The sequence below is a fragment of the Eublepharis macularius genome, chromosome 11 (assembly GCF_028583425.1).
Source record: "Eublepharis macularius isolate TG4126 chromosome 11, MPM_Emac_v1.0, whole genome shotgun sequence".
Classification (NCBI taxonomy): Eukaryota; Metazoa; Chordata; class Lepidosauria; order Squamata; family Eublepharidae; genus Eublepharis; species Eublepharis macularius.
The window spans coordinates 2,025,774-2,047,923 of NC_072800.1; positions in this window are offsets into that span (position 1 = coordinate 2,025,774).

A 22,150-nucleotide genomic window follows, 5' to 3' on the forward strand; every position below is an offset into this window, starting at 1 on the left:
TTTGCTGGGGGAGGGAGAAGAAAGAGGTGCCGGAACTCCATCCCATGGCGTTCCGGCTGAAAAAAAGGCCTGCATTTACCTCTTGTCCCAGGTATGCAGAACAACAGTAATTCACCTCTGCACCCAACACTATGCTGGGGAAACCCCCAAAGTGGGGTTTAGAAATACTGCAAAAGCGCAAAGCCAGTACATGCCCATAGAAACCTGTCAGTGGCAGGGGGGAATGAGGCATCGACCTTCGCATCGCTGGGCTGGGGGAGGCCCATGGCCATCCTTCCCTCCCTGCCTGGATCCTACAAGGGTGGCTGATGGAATGACTAGTCCCCCCCCCTTCGCGTTCCTTTCCTGGAGATGTCTTGGCCTGAGACCTGGCACTGGCCGCCACCCACCCACCCCCTCCCCGTCATGCCAAACTAGACACTGTGGGGGTTGGCAAGCTGCACCTGGGCTTCCCTGGCCCCGGGCTGCGTTCCCCGCAGTCACACAGCAGCTGGAAGGAAGGTCATTTTCAAGCTCAGAGGGACTGCGCCTCGCTGTGGAGCCTCAGAGCTGTTCAAGGGCCTTTGGAAAGGGTTGGGCATTCAGACAACTGAAAAAGGCTCCTATGGAGTCTTTTTCGAAAGGCTTGTGAACAAACAAACATCAGATTCCCAAACAGAGTCCTTGCCTCACAGGGGTCTTCATTTCCTTGCCTAGCTCTGCCCCTTGAGGGCATCGGGTGTTCTGCCTTATGCATGACCAGATCTCCGTTCTCCATCGTCCTTGAACTTCCGCCTGCTGCACCCCGACCCAGAAAGAGGGTAGCGGCCACTGGGAGTGGCCAAGTCTGCCATGTGACCCTCTGCTTTTTTGAATACTGTTATTTTTTGCCCTCGTGAAGCAGTCGCTCTGCTCCTCCAAAGCTCCCAACCACTCCAGGTGTATAATATATTTTCTTTAGAATTTCTATATGCTCTGCCATGTCAGTTATTCGGGAGACATCCATGAAACATGGTAATTTTAGTGTCACAAATCTTCTGGGGTGGGAATAAAACACAAGAAATGCGGGAAATGCTCACAGCATCAACCCTCTCGCAGGTAAGGTTCTCTGAAGCGGCTCTGCCTCGGATTGCCACCTTTGGCTTGGGGGTTCCTGGAGGTTTGGGAGCCTGGAGAGGGCAGAGTTTGGAGGGCGGAGGGCCTCAGCAGCGCTCCCAAGGGGACAGGGCTAGGTGTGGGCCACCTGGAGACGTAAGAGGGGTGTGGCCTGCTCATGTCACTTCCGCTAACGTCACAGGGGATGGCCCAATCAAATCACTTCCACTGACATCACTGGGGAAGTGGTCTACTCATGCAACTTCTGCTGATGTAAAAGGGGGCGTGGTCTAATATGCAAATTATTTCAATATGCCACTATGCAAGCCCAAATAAAATGGTATTTCCTTCTGAGTAGACTTGCATAGGATCACTATCAAAGCCACCCTCCTACCCCCAATCTCCATTTCAGTTTGAAATGGTAGAAAAGCAAAAGATTGGTGGGGGGGGTTTAAGCAAAATGTCTGGGTCAGTGCTTGAGTGGTTACCTTTGAAAGCCAAGCCCTGCCTGCAGCGCAGCAGGTGAACGAAGGTCAGCAGGCTGGACGCTGAGCCAGACGCATGGGTCAGTAACAGAGCAAAGGCAGTGGGGCGGGGGAGTCGCTGATCCGTTCTGGTCCGGGCAGCCCTGTGCCTCCCTACAGGGCTGGCCGCGGCAAGCCTGGCTAGACTGGCTCAGCAGGGCAACTTCCCCCAGGCAGAACGGTGTGTGGGAGGAACGCTGTACGAGGGGCTCTGCTTCTGCTGGGCACCCTGAGCTGGGCACCCTGAGCAGCGCCTGCCTCTCCTCCTCTCCCACACTGCAAGTCCAGGAGGTGCTGGCATCCGGGCAGCGCAAGGGCGATGGCAGCTGCGGAGTCCTGAGGGGAGGAGGAGCTCAGAGCAGGGCTGTGGGGTGCTCCTCACCATCTGGCTCCCTAGACAGTTGCCTAGGTTTGCCTAAAGGTCAGGCCAGCCCTGGGGTCAGAGCCCCCCCCCCCCGCTTTAGCACTGGAGCAACATGTATCCCAAGGAAGAAGAGGTGGACCTTTCTCCCTCCCTCTCCTCATTGCAGAAGGCAGGCATCCCATCCAATCCCCTGCCACGAGAGGGATTCTTTTTCCAAAGGCCAATTTCCTGCGTGACTCCAGGTATTTATTTAGGTGTACATTGTGAGGTGAGCCACCAGAGGGCCCCCTTAGTACTGCGGCCAGATTCTGTCATTGCAATCCACTCCTTCTCCACAGGACTTGCTGCCCCAGCAATGAAAAACTGCTGGATGTAGCAGAAGGCAGAAGCCAACTCCTCACAGTGAGCAGATAATTAGTCTATGAGGGGTCAAGTGAGTAACTGATCCCCCCAAATTGCTCAAGGCAGCATATACAATCTCCCTCCTCCACACACATTTTACATCTCATCTACAAATTTTGCCATTGTATTATTAACTCAAGGGAAACGGTGTTAAGTCATGGCGAACACATGGAGTAGCCTTACAGAGAGCCAGACCATTCGTCCATCAAGGTTCGTATTGTCTATTCTGCCTGGAAGTGCCTCTCCAAGGTTCCAGATCTTCTCATACATGCCTGCTACGTGATCCTTTGACCTGAAGATGCGGGAGGTGGGTGGGTGGGTTTTGAACCTGGGTCCTCTACATGCAAAACAGATGATGTACCACTGAGCCCTGGCCCCTCCCTGAAAACCCTGAGGGGAGCTTTAAATGGTTTGGTAGAAAGGTCATGTGTCACAAATGTCAGAAAGACTCCTGTGCACACTTGTTTGGGTGTATCTCCTGCTGAAATCAGTAAGAACAGAAAGGCTTGTGCGTCTCGGGGTTCTCAGTGCATGAATTTTCCTCATCAGCAACCCAGGAAAACAAATCCCATGTCTTTAAAATTTGATATAATTTTGGACAAGGGAGAATTTTGTAAGATTAGCTTAAGAGAGATTCAGTGATGGAAAAAGCAGCAACGGCAGGAACTAATATTTTTATCCCGGTTACCAGGGTCCAGAAATCTGTGCTGCAAATTCAGTGAAGCAACAAAATATAAAAGCGATTATTAATCTGGAATGGGCCTCACAGTTTCCACGCTGCCACTTACCAGTGCTGCAGAGTCAATCTGGTAATGAAAAGGCAAAGTGGGAGCTGCTGTGTGATCTGCTTAGTAGACATGTTGGCTTGGACCTCAGATTCCTGTTTCAGACCACATCGGTCAACTTTCCTACAAATTCATTAGGAAGACTGGAAATTGTACAGATGTTCCCAAACTAATCAACTTCTCCATCACTTTGTTGTTAAGCCTCCAGTCTTCACTGGTGATCTGCCCAGTTTCCCCTACATTCCCTTCCATTCTTAAAGTTCTATAAAATAGGTACTGAAGTAGCAAGATGACTGTAACTTCTGCCATCTAAATATGAAGCTAGCAATTCATGAGTCAACTGGGAGAACATGGTAGGGTATATAGAGTTGCCCAGGGCTTTTTTTCTGGGAAAAGAGATGGTGGAACTCAGTGAGTTGCCCTCAGGAAAAAGGTTACATGGCTGGCGTCCCTGCCCCCTGATCTCCAGACAGAGGGGAGTTTAGATTGAACTCCCCTCTGTCTGGAGATCAGGGGGTGGGGCCACCAGCCATGTGACCATTTTCAAGAGGTTCCAGAACTCCATTCCACCACGTTCCCGCTGAAAAAAAGCCCTGGATTTGCCCCAGAGCTCTTGCCCATCAGCACTCCAGTGGCTAGCATTGGGGTGTGTGTGTGTGGGGGAATCACTGTCAGCGATGGCATGACGTCACTTCTGGGAAAATGCTGGAGGTGACATCCGTCTAGGAACTGCTGGAAATTCTATGGTCAGCCAGCGAAAGATCCATGAAAAAAAGTCACAAGAAGCCAAGCCAAGGACTGAGTGTGACTGACAACTGGACACCTGATCTGGCTGTTCAAGTCAGTAGTGAGGATGATTTATGAATTATTAATTTTATTTTCAAAACATATATCCCACCTTTCTGCCCAATCAGATGGCCAACAATTAAAAGCATAAAATTATAAAATGCATCAGAAAATCAGTCAAAATCAAAGACCCTCTCCTCTATGAATCTGTCTTTTAAAGCCATCTCTACAACCACTGGCAGTGAATTCCACAATTGTTGAACTGGAAAACCCCTGCCTTCTCCTGCAAATTCCACAATTTAATGACTCATTGAGTGAAGAAGTACTTCCTTTTGTTGCCCATGAACTTCACCAGGTGCCCCGAGTTCTAGTATGAGGAAGAGAAAGATGTTCTCTCTGAGTTGCCCCTTATTTATAATTTTCTGAAAGTCGAAAATCGCATACTCCATCCTTGGCCAATTCCAGACGGCCCTCCCCATGCCGAAACGTTGCTCGTCGTCGTGCGAGAAAATGCGATATTTTGCGTTTTCCGCGCGACGACACGCGACGTTTCGGCATGGGGAGGGCCAGCTGGAGTCGGCCCTTATCCTTTCCCCATGGGGGGGAGCCACCACCTCCTTGGTCAACCTGGTCCCCTTTTCTGCTCCTCTTCTGGTGCTACAACATTATTTGAGATACAGTGCTCCGAACCGTACACGTCATTCCAGCTGTCGGTTCTTTGTAAGGGCATTTCAATACTGGCTGTTTTATTTTCAGACTCTTTCCTAAAAATCCCTTGCATACAAATCTGCTGTTTTCACTGTGATCGACTGAGGTGAAACCACACAACATGTTTTTTTTTAATGAGTTGGTTCCTTGGACCCAACTCACTTGACCACAGCAGCTTCTAGGGTTACCAGTCACCATTGCCAAACCTCGGAGAGCTTGATTCAGCTCATGAAATGGTGCCGTGGGGAAGGCAGGAGGCCTTCCTTCCCCACGCTACAGTCCCAAGCAGAATCAGGCTCCTGCAGGTGATCAAAATGACGTGCCCCAAAGTTGCTGTGGGGCAGCAAGGAAAGCAAGTCACATCTGTGGAATCTGAACCCAACTAGTCAGAAGAACCTGTAACATGGAGTTTGGTCCTCAGAGCGTGTACAGCATTTCCACCGAGGTCTCCACTGCGCCCCCCAAGATCTCTGTCCTGGCCAGTCACTGCCAGTTCAGGCCCCATAAGTATACTGTAAAGTTTTTGTCCCAATAAGTCTTATTTTACACATATGTTGAATTTCATTTCCCAGGCTGTCACACACATTCAGGGCTGGATCGAGGGGGGGCAGGGGGGGTAGTCTGCCCCCAGAGCCATCAGGGAGGGGGTGCCAGGAGCAGCTGCCAGCTGCCAGAGGGCACAGGCAGCAGCGCGGGCAGCCTCGCAGCTCCCTGCGCTGCCTTTCGCCTTTTGCCTGCCCTGCAGGATAGGGGGCGGCTGGCTGTCCTGCAGGGCAGGCAAAAGGCAGCACGGGGGGCTGTGGGGCTGCCCACGCCATTCGCCTGCCCCGCATATGGGGGCTGGGGGCTGCTGGGGGCTGCTTTTGCCAGCCCTGCAGGGCACGGGGTGCGTGGAAAGCCGGCCGCCTCCTGTCCTGCGGGGCAGGCGAATGGTGCAGGCAGCCTCGCAGCCCCCCGCACTGCTTTTGCCAGCCCTGCAGGGCAAGGGGTGCATGGAAAGCCGGCCGCCCCCTGTCCTGCGGGGCAGGCGAAAGCAGTGCGAGGGGCCGCGCTGCCTTTTGCCTGCCCTGCAGGCCAGTGGCGTGGAGGGCAATCTCAACTCCCCTCTGTCTGGAGGTCAGGGGGGTGGGGCCACCGGCCATGTGACCATTTTTGCTGAGGGTGATTTAAACTTTTCCAAACTCCCCTCTTGTTCCAGCTGACCCAAAGTGATGCCATTGTGCAGTCCTGAGTTCCACCACCTCTTTTCCTGGACAAGAATCCCTGAGTAAATCAATATATCAGGAGAAAGGGGCTAGAAAATGGAAGGCGGCCTCTTGAAATGGCAAGTGCCTCCCATAGGAGGCTCCCAGTTTGAACAGCTTAACACATAATTAGGAGATGAGATACAGAGAGCTGCAGCCTTAATGACACAGGAGTCAGGGATGTGCCCGGAGGAGTGCGCATCTGGAAGCACCTAGATTATCTTGGCATCGCTTGCTTATTTAGTCCAGCATTCCACTAATTGGCTGTGGAGTGCCCTTGAGGAGGGACCAGGAAGGAGCAGGAGTGATGGGCAGTCTCATCAGAGAGAGCCAGCCAGCTGTCCGGCAGCTCTGTGGTGGTGACACAATTCTCTTGGGAAAAATTCGGAGCTGCTTCTGAAGAACGTCCAGACTCAACATCTGCAGCTGACGATTCTGAACTCTCCCTTTGTGGTGTGTGAGTTTCTGTGGTGCTGATCCGAAGGCTGAAGTGTTGTCGTCTTCTTCATGTTGACATCTCTCTGTAGTTTTGATCAACTACTTGGTCCAGCCACAGTCTGCATTTCTGCACGCTGTGGAGTGTTGCACTAGAAATATCTCAATGAAGGACCCTGCCCATCACACCAGGTGCTGTGACAACTACGCATGTCAGCAACATTCACCGTGTGTCCACAATTTCAACCAAACTGGGTCTGGAATCCAAGTTGGCTACCAGAGCTCTCATCATAGGCCTTGGGGGCTTCGGAGGTAGGTCATGCACATTCAGTTCGATTTGTGAATTGGTCTGTGGAATGCTGGTTGCATGTGCATTCAGTCTGCCACATCTGGGTGGGTTTGACAGTCAGAGAACGAAAAGAACAAAAGCTCTGAGCGGTAGTTCTGAGGCAGAGTTTTGAAATCCTGGAATAAAAGGGGCTTCAGTAGAATCTGGCCGGGACTGAGGCAGCAGGTACTTCCTTTCCTGTCACCAACATGGTGATGAAATAATCAACTTTTATCAGGTGACCCCCCCCCCCCCCCCGCTAGACCAGCAGTACTTTCTTACAGACAGAAAGACAGAAGCCTGCTTGGCACTGAAGGTGGAAAAACATACCTGTCCTCATGCTGTCTTGATACAATCTCCAGGACTTCCACTTAGTGTTCTATAATCTGATGAGATTTGATAGCATGAGTTTAACATCAGGCAAATTACTTGCAATGTCTCAGGAAGAAAAGAATAGATGGATCTTTCTCAGAATAAGGAAGAGAAGGCTTCTGTGCGTAAGATGTAGGAAACAAGTTTTACCAGAGCAAGTAGAGTTTGATGCTGGTGTGACAGCTGTCAAGTAGCGAAAGAAATAGCAGTACAAACTGTGACTTCATTAGGTGTGCTCTAGAGTCAGTACTTTGAAGACCTAAAGAAATAAATCTGATAACTTTCTTCATTGGTACCTACATTGGCTTTGCAAAGCTTGTGGGGTTGTATTAAGCAAAAAGGAACAAAAGATTTGTTTGAGGTAATCTGTGAAATTCCCGCAGCTTTGCTCTAAAAGAGAATGTGTGATTTCGGTCTGGCAGCCGCAACCTTGAGTTCCTCTCCCTGATCGCATCTGAGGGTGGGTAGGCAGGTGGTTCGTGCTGAAGGGAAAGGGCTCTGCTCTGGGCCCTTTCAGGGGCATGTCAAAAGTATACTTCTAGTCCTAGCTCTGGAAACAGGCTAGAGCTCGGGCTCCGAGTGAGAGTTAAAGAATGTCCACCTGTCCTTGAACAGCAGTCTTCTGGAGTATGAAGACCTAGAGAGGAAACGTCTTCAGGATCTTTGCTAGCCAACAGAGCAAATATATGTGTGCTGCTGACTCAAGAAGACGCAACTGACTTATGGTGACCCCGGCTTTCAAGGCAAGCAAGCCAGCAGCAGCGGCTTGCCTTTTCCGGCCCCTGCAGAGTCTTCCTCGGTGGTCCCCCATCCAAGTACTACTGACCCTGCTGAGCTTCCACAATCTCATGAGAGTGAGCCTCCGCATGCTGCCTTCCTTCCCTCCCAAATATGACAATAAGAATGGTGAAATGAGAGGGGCCTGATTCTGAACAGCAATACTTGAAACAGCAAAGTGAGGGTGGGTATTGTTACTGTTTTGAGATGCTGGCTTGATGCTGTTTGTGAGCAGGTGCAGGAACAGAAATGCAGGCATTCTAGAGGATTTTTTACATGTCCAGCAAATGAAAAAGGTAAAGAAGAGTCTGGCTTCAGACTGTGCAAAAATAAAAGAAATGCAGATTTTCTGCAGCCAGATAAAGAGACCCAGAGACTCACCTTTGGCTTCACTAAACATTGGCAGGAGCCAACTTTTTATCTGTAATAATATGTGCATATGTAAAACACATTTGATTTGTAATTCATTGTGAAAACAAAGCAGCGGGTGCAATCTGGAATAATGAGGACTTTGTGGATTTTACATAATGAGGGAATCCCGCTAGTTTATCAGGGCAACAATCCCAAGCAAACGTTTCAGCCAGAAGAACAGCCAAGGAAGGCAAGTCCATGACTGTGAATTGATGCCGCCAGTTAACGTTATGTTTGGATGTGCCTCTCCGCTTCCCCATGGGAACCCTCTGCCTGAAAGCATAAAAATCGCTGGCATTTGAATCCACTGATGTGTCTTTACTTGCTAAATGTGAAGCAGTCCCCACTTCTAAGTTTTCACAAAAAGGTAAACCTTAACTCTACTAAATGACGAGACAGAGGGAACGGTCACATTTACTGTATTTACTCATGTGCAAGACTAGGGTTTTCTCAACATTCCATAAAAGAGAGCGGGGGTATCTTAAATTTGCATACAGGTTACCATTGTGCCCAGCCGTAAAAAAGGTTTCGCCCAACATGAGGGAAGGGTCATCTTACATCCAGAGCAAACGTGGTCTGTGTAGAGTAGGTCTCCGTTGCAGTCCATCCTGGGCCAGTCTGACTGAACTGAAGGAGGGCATTCACAGCTTGCTTTCTGTTCAAGGGGCTTGCAAGGAAAGCTCCCCCAGTGGTTCCTTTACACCTTTGGCTGTATCTTGCTTGTGCTGCCTTGGGGCAAATCACAAAAGTGGTGTTGCCATCTTCATTCCTGATGGGAACTCTTTGGCCACGGCAGGACAAGAAGAACATTTACAGGGAGGCACATGTTTTCCTGGCATGGAAATACGGTGATGAGGAAAGCTCGACGTTTTGCGTATAACAATGTGTTTGAAGGATCAGAAACAGAGAGAGAGAAAAGGACTACAGCCCTCTTGAGTCACCGGGCCTTGTATCAAAGATCTTCTCCAACCAGAAAAAGAATGTGCCTAGCCCTGTCTGGCCTTTGTTTCCTCTGTTTTGCATTTGCTCTTGGACAAGTTGCTAGCAAAGGAAGCAATACACAACTTTTTGTTGAGCTTTGCATCCAGGTCTCCCCCCCCCCCCCCCGTTTCACGGATTCCTCCCTCCAAAACTGTTACGGATTGACATTGTTTAATTAATTTAATTTAACTAATTACATTTCTAACCTGCCCTCCCTACGAACGGGCTCAGGGAAGGTAATAACATTATTAAATAAAACTCAGTTTAAAAACCATAAACATATAGAGGATTCCAGCTCCTTTCCCCCTCAAGCATCCAGTTTGGCAGCCCTAGACTGTATCTGTCTTCAGACGGGTTCAAACCTGTGCCACACTTGCTCAAAATAAGTTTTTTCTGGACGGGCGTTTCTACCTTTCATAGCTGCTGAAGGCTCTTTGGCCAGTTACGTAGCACCCCCCCCCCACACACACACACCCTCACATCTTCAGGCTAGAGAGAAGTTTTACCTGCAGAATTTGTACTTGCCACAGAGACCAGAGACCAGAGTTGCTCTCTCTGGTCAAGGAACAACTATAGGGAGAGGTATATTGATTGGATTTCGAGAACTGAGGGCCAAATTCAGCTCAAGTGAGTAAAGGAGAGAGAGTGGGAATTCCCCTGGCCGGCTGCCTAGGAACAGGGGCCCTCATGCCCCCACAGCCATACAAACCGTGCGCTGGCCCCAGCAGAAGGGTGGAGCTGGTAAAGCGGCATAGCTTGCACCCATCTGACATTGAGTGGGTGGGTGAAAAAATGACAGCAAGGCTTGTATAGCAGGAAAAGTAGCTCATAGGAGGCACTGAAATTCTGCTGACCTTTCTTGGGTTGCCTCAGATGCCGGTCCAGATCACCTGCTTCAAAATTACAAGATTAGGGGTGAAGGATTAAGACTGCATTGCGACTTATTCTTTGCAAAGTGGAAAGAGAGGCAGGTGCTCCTGGTTCCAGCAGAACTGGTGGAAATGGGAAATAAAAGCTCCGAAATTCAGGGGTGTTTAATTTTTTTTTAAAAAACTCGTATATTTCAGTATCTGAGAAAGATGCATTAAAAAAGGAAGAACTGAGCCACCCTCGACATTCCTAGCATCAAATATGGGCATCAAATACAGGCCTTGTGCCAGTGAGTTTAACCTCTTAGAGGGGAAAAAAGTGAAAGATTCCTTTAAAATAAAATTCCATTTGAGAGACTAATTCCTTATCTGGCTGAATGTAAAATCAAAATTGCGGATGCTTTTTGCTAGAAGTACCTCAGAAGTAATGTCTAGTTATTCTGATATATTCTTATACGGGTTCCCCATTTATCTTCATCCAGTTCGTTAACAAAGGGAGGGGAGAGGCCACGGGGCTCCATGCGAATTGTGCAGCAGCTGCAGCAGCAGCCCCAGCTCACGTGGATGCTGTAACAGCAATCCTGACAGGAACCCATAACACAGCCCAGGGCAGAGGACTGGCTGTCAGTCAATGGGATCGGCAGCAATGCGCAATGCACAGCAGAACTCTAAACACATTCCTTCAACAAGTCCCACTGAATTCAACAGGAATAAAAAGTATGTTTAGGGCTGCACTTTTTACTCACTGTCAACCTGGCCAGCTTTTAACTGGCTTTGTCGCCAAAACATCTTCCAGGGTGGTTTTGTAGGAGCTGAGATTTCTTTGTTCGCAAACCTGATAAGGAAGGCTTTAAACAAAGTCCTGTGAGGGAGGGACACAAAACCCTCCAACTAGTATGATGCCAGTTACTGGCAATATGCGCACTAATGATGAGTGGGGAGAGAGACAGATGCAGGGATCATTAATTGTGCAGGGAAGGACAAAAATGAAGATCTAAGAATTTAAAAAGACACATTTAGGAAATGAGAGACATGGAACCACAGATGAATATAAACACATTGCCAGTGCTTGTAGAAAGAGCGTTAGAAAGGCTAAAGCTCACTATGCCCTTAGGCTAGCGAGAGACGCTAGACACAACAACAAAAAGATCTTTGGTTATGAGCACAGCAAGACAAAGAGCAAGGAAGTGGTAGGCCCACTGTGGGAAGAGGAAAGTGGAATCTGAACAGGTGATAAAGAGAGGGCAGAAAACTCCTCAACTCCTACTTTGCCTCAGGGCCAAGCTACAAGTGACAAATGACACTTGAACGGCAAGTGGACTGAGTGGAGGGCAAGTGAACAGGGAGAAATACACTTGCCATTCAAGTGTCATTTGTCACTTGGAGCTTGGCCCTATGTCTTCTCTTGCAAGGGAAACTCTGCTCAACCAGGCAAAAAAATAGAAGCCATGATGAAGGAAGGCGCTGCAGCCTAGGACAGACATAGCGGTGGTACATAAACATCTTATTTAAATGAAATCAAGTCCCCAGGGGCTTGAGCAATTGCATCCTAGGGAGTTAAAGGAATGTGTTGATGTAATTTTGGACCTTCTGTCTATCATCATTCATGGAGAACAGGTGAGGTGCCAGAAGACTGGAGATGGGCACGTGTTGTCCCCATCTTCAAGAAGGGTAAAAAGGAGGAGCTAGGTAATTATCAATCTATCACCTGGAAAGGTTTTAGATTAAATCATTAAAAAGTCAGTCCTTGAGCTTTTAGAAAAGATATTTGTGATTACTATGAAGCAGCGTGGGTTCCTCAAAAACAAGTCATGTCAGACTTACCTTATCTCCTGATGCTCCTTATCTGGGAGCGCTATTAGTTGTTGGATCAGGGGAATGCTGCAGACAAGATTTTAGTAAGACTTTTGAAAAGGTTCCACACGATATTCTTGTTGACAAGTTGGTAAAATGTGGTTTGGATCCTGTTGTTAGATGGATTTGTAACTAGTTGACAGATCATTCCCAAAGAGTGCTGGTAAATGGTTCCTCATCCTCTTGAAGAGGAAAGTGGCGTGCTGCGGGGGATCTGCTCTGGGCCCTGTGCAATATCTTTACAAATGACTTGGATGAAGGAATAGAGGGGATGCTCATTAAATCTGCATATGATACTAAACTGGAAGAGGTTGCAAATAAAGTAGAAGACAGAATCAAGATTTAGGTTGATTCTTGACAGGGTGGAAACTGGGCTAAAACAAACAAAATGAATTTCAACAGAGATAAATGCAAAGTTCTGCATTTAGGAAGGAAAAATCAAATGCATAATTATAGGACAGGGGAGACTTGTCTTGGCAGTAATATGTGCGAAAAGGATCTAGGGGTCTTAGTAGACCATACACTGAACATGAGTCAGCTGCATGATATGGTGGCTAAAGAGGCAAATGTGGTTTTGAGCTGTATAAACAGAAGCATAGAGTCCAGATCACGCGAAGTGATGGCATCGCTCTACTCTGCTCTGGTTAGACCTCACATAGAGTATTGTGTTCAGTTTTGGGCACAATTTATGAAGGATATAGACAAGCTGGAACGTGTGCAGAGCAGGGCAATGAAGAGAGTGAGGGGTCTCTGGAGACCAAGTCTTATGAGGAAAGGTTGAAGGAGTTTGGAATATTTAGCCTGAAGAGGAGACGACTGAGAGGTGATATGATAGCCTTCTTCAAGTATTTGAAGGACTGTCACCTAGAGGATGGAGTGTTTTTCTTTTGCTCCAGAGCGTTGGACCAGAACCAACAGGTTACAATGAAATCAAAAGTTTTCTGCTAAACATTAGGAAGAACGTCCTGACAGAGTGGCTCCTCAATGGAACAGGCTTCCTCGGGAGGTGGTGGGCTTCTTTGGAGATATTTAAGATGGCCACCTGATAGCACTGCTGATTCTATGACTTAGTATGAATTTAGTCAGATCATGACAGAGAGGGCAAGCTAGGCTCTCGTGGCCATTTCTTATATGCCCAGCATAATGCCAATTGCCACTTTGGGATCACTCAGAGGCAGATCATGAGAGGGAGGGCAGGAAGGGTTGCATCAGGGCTTCGTTCTTGTGGCCCCTTCTTGCATGCCCAGGATAATGCTGATTGCCCCTTTGGGGTCAGGTAGCAATTTCACCCAGGCCAGTTTGGCGGGGGATCCTGACAGTGTTTTGCCATCTTTTGGGCATGGAGCAGGGGAGTCCCTGGGGGTGTGTGTGGGGGGGAGGTAACTGTCAATTTCTTGCATTGTGCTGGGGGTTGGTCTAGATGACCCTAGAGACCCCTTCCAACCCTATGATTCTCTGATTCTAAGAAGGAATTTTCCTTCAGGATAGCTTGGCCAAGGTTCCTAGATGGTTTTTGCCCTCCTCTGGGCATAGAGCAGGGGTCACAGGGGAGGGGGGTTGCTAAGAATTTCCTGCATTGTGCAGGGGATTGGACTAGACGACCCTTGGATCCCTTCCAGCTTTGTGTCTCTATGTTTGCGCTGTCTGTTTGTGGAGCTATACTTTGCAGGTGCTTTGCAGGAAGGCTGTAAAGTTGGTTTTTTAAAATGCACTTTTAATCAAGCTAGATAATGTACACCAAACCTAGGTTCAGTTCAGTTCAGGATTTATTGCATTGGGCCAAAGGCCACTGCAAACAATAAAACAGTAGCAGAAATATAAGCGACGATACAGATGAAATATACAATACAAGCTGAATAAAGCACTGTAAGAATTACACTACTGTGCCTGCAGCCTAATGACAGCCCTGAGGGGTCACCACTTTCTCTCGAATTTTCCCTGGTTTATCTTCAGATTGCATAAATCTTTCTACCAAATCTAGGTTTCCTCCTCACATTAAAAGATTAATTTAAGAAAGAATTTTCCCAAGATCGAAATAAGTGATTACCTTTTATTTTCTTTCCTTGTAGTCTATAATATTCTTGAGTTGATAAACAGACAAAAGAATGAGGTGCAGAACACAGCTTTAATCAAGAGCTGAGTCAGCAGCCTGTAGAATAGTTTCCAAGCCTCTTTCTAAACTCCCACAGCCCATTTGACCCTAAGATATGACCTCAAATGATTGTTTCCATAGTAGTGTTAACCAGTACACCATCTAAGGGAGTGTCTTTAAATTATGAACTCTATCACTGCATCTTTCCCCTTAACCATCAAGCAAAAACATAACAATTACATGTGAATATATGTGCTAGTTACAATTTACCTTATTTATTGAAAGGAAGTTATCTGGAAGAGCTCCATCTTTTTGGAAGTTAAGAGTCTTTCGGCCCGATGTCTCAGCATTGGTTCCTTATGAGAACCTGATGGGCTCTTTGGGATCTGGTCATATTGCTCTTGATTGGATGAATTATCTGTCAGTTGACAGAAGCTGAAGTCACACCACATTCTCAAACCTCTGGTTCACTTTCTAGGATTCCTAGGATACTGTGAGGGCTCCGGTGCCATGAATTTTCCATGGTCAGTCTGGATTATTTACAAGTGTGGTTATGACTGTCCTCTTTGATTTCCTGTACAAGAGTTACATTTTCTCATGAGTATCCTTCATTTAAAAGCTTGTACACTTTCGGGTTTAAAAAAAAAAACCCTTTTGTTTCTTTTGCTGAATTCCCTTCATCTTCTTAATACTGTGGCTGCTGCTAGTCGTTAACAAATTATCAACGATAAGCAAATTAGAATTAATGCGCCTTCCCCTTAAAAGCTGAGTAGAAGCCCAGTCAGTCTCTAGGTGCCATTTGTACACGGACCAATGCCTTGTACGAATTGTCAACACTGTCAAAGGTTTTCTTTATCAAACGTTTGACAGCCTGTATAGATCCTTCTAAAAAGCCATTCAACTGAGAAAATTTTGAATGGAATATGGGGGGCATTGTGTGGAGCAGACTTCATCTGAGGCCCCACGCCAAGGGAAAAGGCAGGCAAGCGCCACTTTATTAGCAGTCCTTGTCAGGTACATATTTCTGGCTACAGAAAACAATAACCTGTTGCATAATCCTTGGAATGCAAAGTTTCAAACAAACAACCAATGCTTACCTTCTGGTATACTGTATAGGGAACTGGGTGTGGATCCAGGAGTTCCATCTGTTGATGCGGCTTACGCTTCACTCAGGTGAAACCACCTTCGGCGGTGTTTGCTATAGCCTGGTTAAGCCTAGGCCGATTCATCCACAGCTTTGAGCTTCTCCATGTCAAGATCCAGAGGAGTGAGTCATGTTAGTCTGTAGTAGCAAAATAGTAAAGCGTCCAGTAGCACCTTTAAGACTAACTGACTTTACTGTAGCATAATCTTTCAAGAACCACAGCTCTCTTCATCAGGTGCATCTGTAGCATAAGCTTTCGAGAACCACAGCTCTCTTCGTCAGGTGCATCTGTAGCATAAGCTTTCCAGAACCACAGCTCTCTTCGTCAGGTGCATCTGTAGCATAAGCTTTCGAGAACCACAGCTCTCTTCGTCTGATGCATCTGTAGCATAAGCAAAGTTATAATCCAGTCCACATAGACTTGTGTTTCAGTTTCCAAGGCCTCCTCTGCTGGCATTGGAGGAGCGGACTGCCTTTGAGAGGGCATCCACAGTAAACAGAAATTAACTGGGAATCCATGCCATACCAAATTATATTTCTGTGTCTTGATCCTGCACATGAGCTGCAGACATTCAAGGCCTTGATGAATAAGAATGCCACCTGTTCCCACAGCCACTCTTTGTCCATAAATACGGCGACGAGCACTTTCACAAGTGAGCAGCTTATGAATAGCTCCTTCTCAGTCTTTGCACAACTAATTTCTTTCTTTTTATTGTACTGATGTATGCCTTATATTGCCTCCACGTACAATCTATACTTCATGTACATATAGAATAAACTTAACAATCCATACATCCGATACAAACTTGTTTTCCCCCTTTTCTCCCCACCCCCCCAGGAGGAACGACCATAAGGATCATCTGCTTTACATCTTTAACCATGAGCACACTCTTTGGAGTTTCGTTAATATAATTTGGTTGGTCTCTCCTCCTCTTACCCATCTAATATATCTAGACCATTTCTTCCTTATCATTAATGTCTTATCCTGTTTTAGTATCAATAAAATGTCTGATTGGATCCATTCATATAAATACCAGTTCCATCTTTCCAAAGTCCATTTAGAGGCATCTTTCCACCCATACGCTATTACAGCACGGGCAGCTATAGTCACGGCTTTTAACAAGGGCTGTCTGTTTTCCTGTACTTTATTATTCCCCCAGATGCCCATAAATAGGATCTCCCCATTTAAATTTATCTCGACATCGCAAAGCTCCTTCACCTTTCCCAATATCATTTGCCAGAAGACTGTTACTTTAGAGCATTCCCACCATAAATGAGCAGAGTAGCCTTTTGTTCTATTACAATGCCAACATTCTGATTTCATTCCCTTGATCATATAGGATAATTGGGAGGGAGTCCTATACCATTTCAATATTACTTTCATCTCCAGTTCTTTAAATTTTTCCATTTTTATTACTCTTATATCTTTCATTAATTTATCTATCTTCTGATCTGTTAATTTTAACTCTTTCTCCCATTTAGATTTTATCAACCTGATCATATATTCTCTATCCTTATTCATTAAATGATGTAATTTCCTTGCTATACCCTTCTTATTGACATCCTTCATACTATATAATTTTTCAAATGGGTTGTCTTCCATATTTACTATTTCACTATATCTCCTATGTTTCATAAAATTATATAAACCCATAATCTTTAACCAAGGTTGGTTTCCCACTCTCTCCAATACTTCTTGCATTGGAATCAAATTTCCTTGTGAACCATAAAAATCTTTCATTCTGTATAAACCCTTCTGCTTTAATTCCTCCCAAAAAGCAGTTCCAAAATTTTTAAATGCTTCGTTTAAGGATTCAGTAGGGTTCCATTTTGAAGGTACTGGCAACCAGGTAGCTTTTTTCTTATTCCAATTTTTTAATGCTGTCTGTCACGGGCCTAATGAATTCTCTATTCCCCCCCCCCACCTTTGTTGTAAATATTCCAAAGTTACCTACTCCTTTGTTTACATTATCTTCCCATCTCACCCATTTGCACACCTAGTTTCTACATCAGTTCGCTATTTGGATACATATGCTGCTAGTTGCTGTCGTGTTTTTGCAAGAACACCCAACTCAGATTGTCATCAGCAGAAATCAGCAGAAATGAGTTTGGGTACAGTTTTTCCACACATCTGCCCTACCTTTGAATCAGTTTATTTTGTTCTGCACGTGCCTTAAATAATCAGGATTTTCAAGTGAGGGCGCTGTCATCAGTGTGCCGTCATTGGTGATGTCACAGCACATGCACACTTAAAAATTTTTTTGCACAGACTTATATCACCATATTGATATAAGGGATGAATTTTTTTAAAAAAAGATTGAAAATGAACATATGGGGAAATCATTGCATGGGGAAACCCAAAAGGTAGCTCCACTGCCCACACCTAAGTCCTCTCCCTCCATGGTCCAAAGCAGAGAACCTCTCCTGGGGTAACCCAGTTTTCATTTTTTTTAAAAAAGTAAGTCTCTAGCCCATTCCCTTGCAGAGATATAAGGAAAAAGGCAACAATGTAGCAGGTCAGACACTTACTTTTTAAAATGAAAGCTGAGAAATCAGAGAATCTGCTGAATGTATTGTTACAGTGGTATGTCTATATAGCAATAAGAAAATGACAGTTTTAAAAAAGGAGAGGGGAAAGGAAGGCGGGAAGGGGAGAGGTTCAATGATGACAAACATCCATTCACCAAAAGTGGGTTAGAAATGGGTGGAAGTGGGCAGGGCAAACAAAACCGAAAGAAACATTATGCACGAGGGAAAGAATGACTTGAAATCGATTTCCAGAAAAAGGTTGGGTAAAAGTGGACTCAAAACAACAGGAAAAAATAAACAGGAAAGAATTTAAAATTTGAAGTGAAAACAAAAGGTGAAAAAAATGTGCAGAAATGAGGGGATAAATCACAGCAGTACGAGGGCAGAACCTTCGGGGTGGAAACATGCAGAAAACCCCTCAATGGGAAAGGTGGACTATAAATAACATAAAATAATGTAAATAATTTTGGGACATATTAATCTGAACCAATATAGACCACCTGAGCGCATCTTTGCAGGCCAGTCTCTGTGTGAGGTGGAGTTGCATCCGGCCCACATCTATTTATTTGGTGCCAAGTTGTTTCCTTGCTCATTTTCTTGCTCATTTTCCTGCCTTTCCCCCTTTTAGTAATGCCTTGAAATCTTTCCTAACTGCCTTTCGTGACAGCTGCTACAGTCTTTTAAATCTTTTATTGCTCTATGCTGCAGGCTACTCTCTTCCCTTTAAGGGCTGTGCTATTGTTTTTAATGCCTTTTCTGGTTATGTGATGGGTGTCATTTATTATATTTGATGCTTTAATTAGTACTGTTGCAATCCACCTTGCATACTAGTTGTGAAAGACAACAGAAATAAATAGCTAATGCTTTCCTTATTATGTTAATAAATTCCCTGTGCAAAGGAGTGTCTCTACATTATGACCTCTGTCTAGTATGTTTTTATCCAGCCCATCTACCAAGGAATTCAGGGTGGTAAACATAATTATCCCTTCCCCATTTTATCCTCACAACAACCCTGTGAAGTAGGCTAGAGTGTAAGCGAGGAATGGCCCACAGTCACCTCTGACAGAATAAGCTGACACCTTTAGTCTTAGCAAAGATTCTATGCTCCTGTGATCCTGTCTTCTTGAACTGCTTTTCCTATTCACTTCCTACGGAGAAGCCTGGTGTGGAGGGCGAGCCAGGAAACTGTATTGTGTTAAAGGGGGAAATCCTGTGAGTTGGTGGCTAGCTCCAAGGAAATCCAATCCAAGGCCACCTTCCTGCAGCTCATCCCACTCTTTATATGGATGCATACTGATTTAAAAATCTCAGTCGACTCCTAACCATTAAAAAAAAAAACCCGGATAGCTGGCCCATCCACTGCCAGGTGCTTGACATGTCCCAAGCAGAGGAGGCAGGGCTGCACTGGGCTTGCTCCATCACAAACTGTTCAGCTCTGCCTTGCTACCTTGTTAATTAAAAGCTTCCTGCTGAGACAGAGGAGGGCGCTGAATGCCGGGCCAGACTGCCTGTTCTAACAGCAGCCCCTCCCGCCCCCACCAGCCACAGATGGGGGTCTGTCCCAGCGTCCAGTTCTGTGGAGATGAACCTTTGCATGCAGTGAGAGCCTCTGCTTTTGTGCTAGAGGAGCGAGCTTTCAAAAGAGCCTCATGCCTAAAAAGAGACGATGAGGGCCGCATTCAGATCAGTTGTGTGCCGTGCTAAGCGTACCGAAGACCAAAGATCTATTCGGTGTTATGGGTTAACTTCCTTGTGTTACATGAGCATCTCAGCCTCAGAAATGGTTCAAATAAAAACAGAATTCCTCACATTTGTCACCCCAACATTTCCAAGTTAATCCAGGGAAGACATAAAGTTAAGGAAAGTCTGAGGACTGCTCGGTTCTAAGGAGAATAATATTTCTCCAAAAAGATCCACCGGGAGTTTTCCAACTAACTTTAAAACTCTCTTGGTCATTCTAGAGTTGAAATAAAATTGTGCACAAGTTTGACAAAATTTCAGTGTAAAACAAGTGCATTTCGTAAGTTCACAAGGGCTATTTTAAAAATTTCAATGTAAAGGATGCTTTTGAAAAAAAAAGTAAGTATTGCTGTTGAGTTTGAAGGTCATAAAATTAAGCTTTACCTCACCCGTCTTAACACGTGTTTCTCTTTAGCAGTGCTCTTGCGTAGATCCTATTCCTAGATCCTGCCTGCTTTCAATATTTATTATTATTACATTTTAATCTTGTGCATCTTCCAAAGACCTCAAGACAAGCTCCTAGAGCAGGACTAGCCCCGGGCTTTAAGGAGAGGAGCCACATTAGATTGCAGTGGGTTTCTTTTTTCTCTGTCTTTATTATCTACTTACAAAGGCAAGGATCTAATATTGAAGGGGGGTCCAAGTAGTGGTTCGCCTGTAGCACCAGAGCCCTTTGGACTGGTCCTGTACCGTCGTTTTATCCTCATAACGACCTTGCGGGGAGGGGGGGAGGGGTCTGGGCCTTGGCCCAAGGCTGTTCCTTGCCCTTCGTGAGAAGAATGTCTGTACCTGGACCTCCTCCTGAGTCATGATAAACGTCCTGCATGCCAAAGCTGTGTGTGAAGATATGTTCATCCAGCACTCCACCCACTGCGCCACGCGCCAGTCCTCTTCAGCCAATTTGATGTTTTCATGGAGTTGGACTTCATTTAATTGGGTTGTATTTAATGGAGTCAGAGGCTGATAAAGCTGACAGAAATAATTTTATCTGGGATGTATGCCAAACGCAGAAGATCTGACGTACAGTGCTGTGCAGACAATCACTTTGCTGTCTTGCCTTTGTTCAGAGCACAGCTGCTCGCCACAAACCCAAGACTCTTGGAGGCATGGAAGGTTGCTCTCATCGTCCTGGCTGTCGCATTTGTTGCCACTCTGGCCTTGGGCATTCTGGCTTACCTGTTTGAATACGGTGAGTATAATTTCTCTGTTCCCTTGGAAGAGCTGCCCTCTTAAACACACATCTCCAAATTTGTGCTCCACTGTCCCTTTTCACAAAGGCAGAAAGAGGCATGTGTTTGTTCCCATACCAAATGTCAAGAGCCGACCGAGCCCCTCTTCTCCTGCCCAAACTGCAGCTCCTGGGCTTTGTGTTGATTTACTCTGCACTCTTGTCCTCCACTAGTAGTCAAGCAGGTGTCACAGAGCATCAGTCCAACTGCAGTCATAAAAAACAACAAGACTAGGCCAGTCATAGCCCCGCTGGAGGACTCACATCCCTACGTGCAGGGCTTTTTTTCTGGGGAAAGAGGTGGTGGAACTCAGTGGGTTGCCCTCGGAGACAATGGTCACATGGCTGGTGGCCCCGCCCCCTGATCTCCAGACAGAGGGGAGCTGAGATTGACCTCCGCGCCACTGGGCGGTGCGAAAGGCAATCTCAACTCCCCTCTGTCTGGAGATCAGGGGGCGGGGCCACCAGCTATGTGACCATTTTCAAGACGTTCCGGAACTCCGTCCCCCCATGTTCCCCCTGAAAAAAAGCCCTGCCTACGTGCCATCAAGCGGTGCCTCTAGCAAGGGGCTTTCTGGGCAACTGAGGAGCAGAGGTGGTTTGCCTTTGTCATCCTCTTTTCATTAATACGTATTTATTTATTTATGTCATTTATAGTCTACCTTTCTCACTGAGATTCAAGGCAGATTACACAGTGTGAGACTGTATACTCAAAGACATTTCAATAAACAATGCAGTAAGACAGATTTGCTAAGATTTAAAACCAGCACAAATCCAATACAGAGCTGAAGAAATGCTGAAACGGAGCGTAAGCAGTTCTAAGACTGACACGTTAAACAATACAGAAATGATCCAGTGTCATCAGACTTATAGCAACAGACAATACATAGTAGTAAAGCCTATATAATCTCTCTCTCTCTGTAGTCCCTACCTTTATGAGACCAGTTCCTTTCACTACAGCCCCCCTATCTGAGTAAAAAGCCCTCTTGGATCATTCAGTTTTGCATAGTTTTCAGAAAGCTAGGCGAGTGGGAGCTTTCCTGACCTCTTCAGGTAAGCCATTCCATAAAGTGGGGTGACCATAGAGCGTACATATGTCCGGGAAGCTGTCGATTTTGCCAGTGTGCAAGGTGGCACCTGCAGAAGACCCTCTTCAAATAATCGAAGCTGTCGTGGTGGAACACAAGGCCTGGCACCAGCCGTGTGGAACTCTCTGTCTGAGGAAACCAGGGCCCAGTGGGACTTGCTATCATTCCTCTGGGCCTGCAAGACAAAGATGTTCCGCCAGGCCTATGGTGGTCGAGGTGGGTGGATTATCCTGTTTGGGGGGGGGATGGCTCTGATCTCCCCTCCCTGGTCTTGTTGTTTACTTCTTATATTTCAAGAAAAAGAAAAGAGGGGGGAAGCCCCCACAAACTCAACCCAAACAAGCTGGGGAAAATACAGGGTCAAGTTACAAACTAAAATAAAAATATTCCCAGTAAGTATTTATTATGAGTGAAA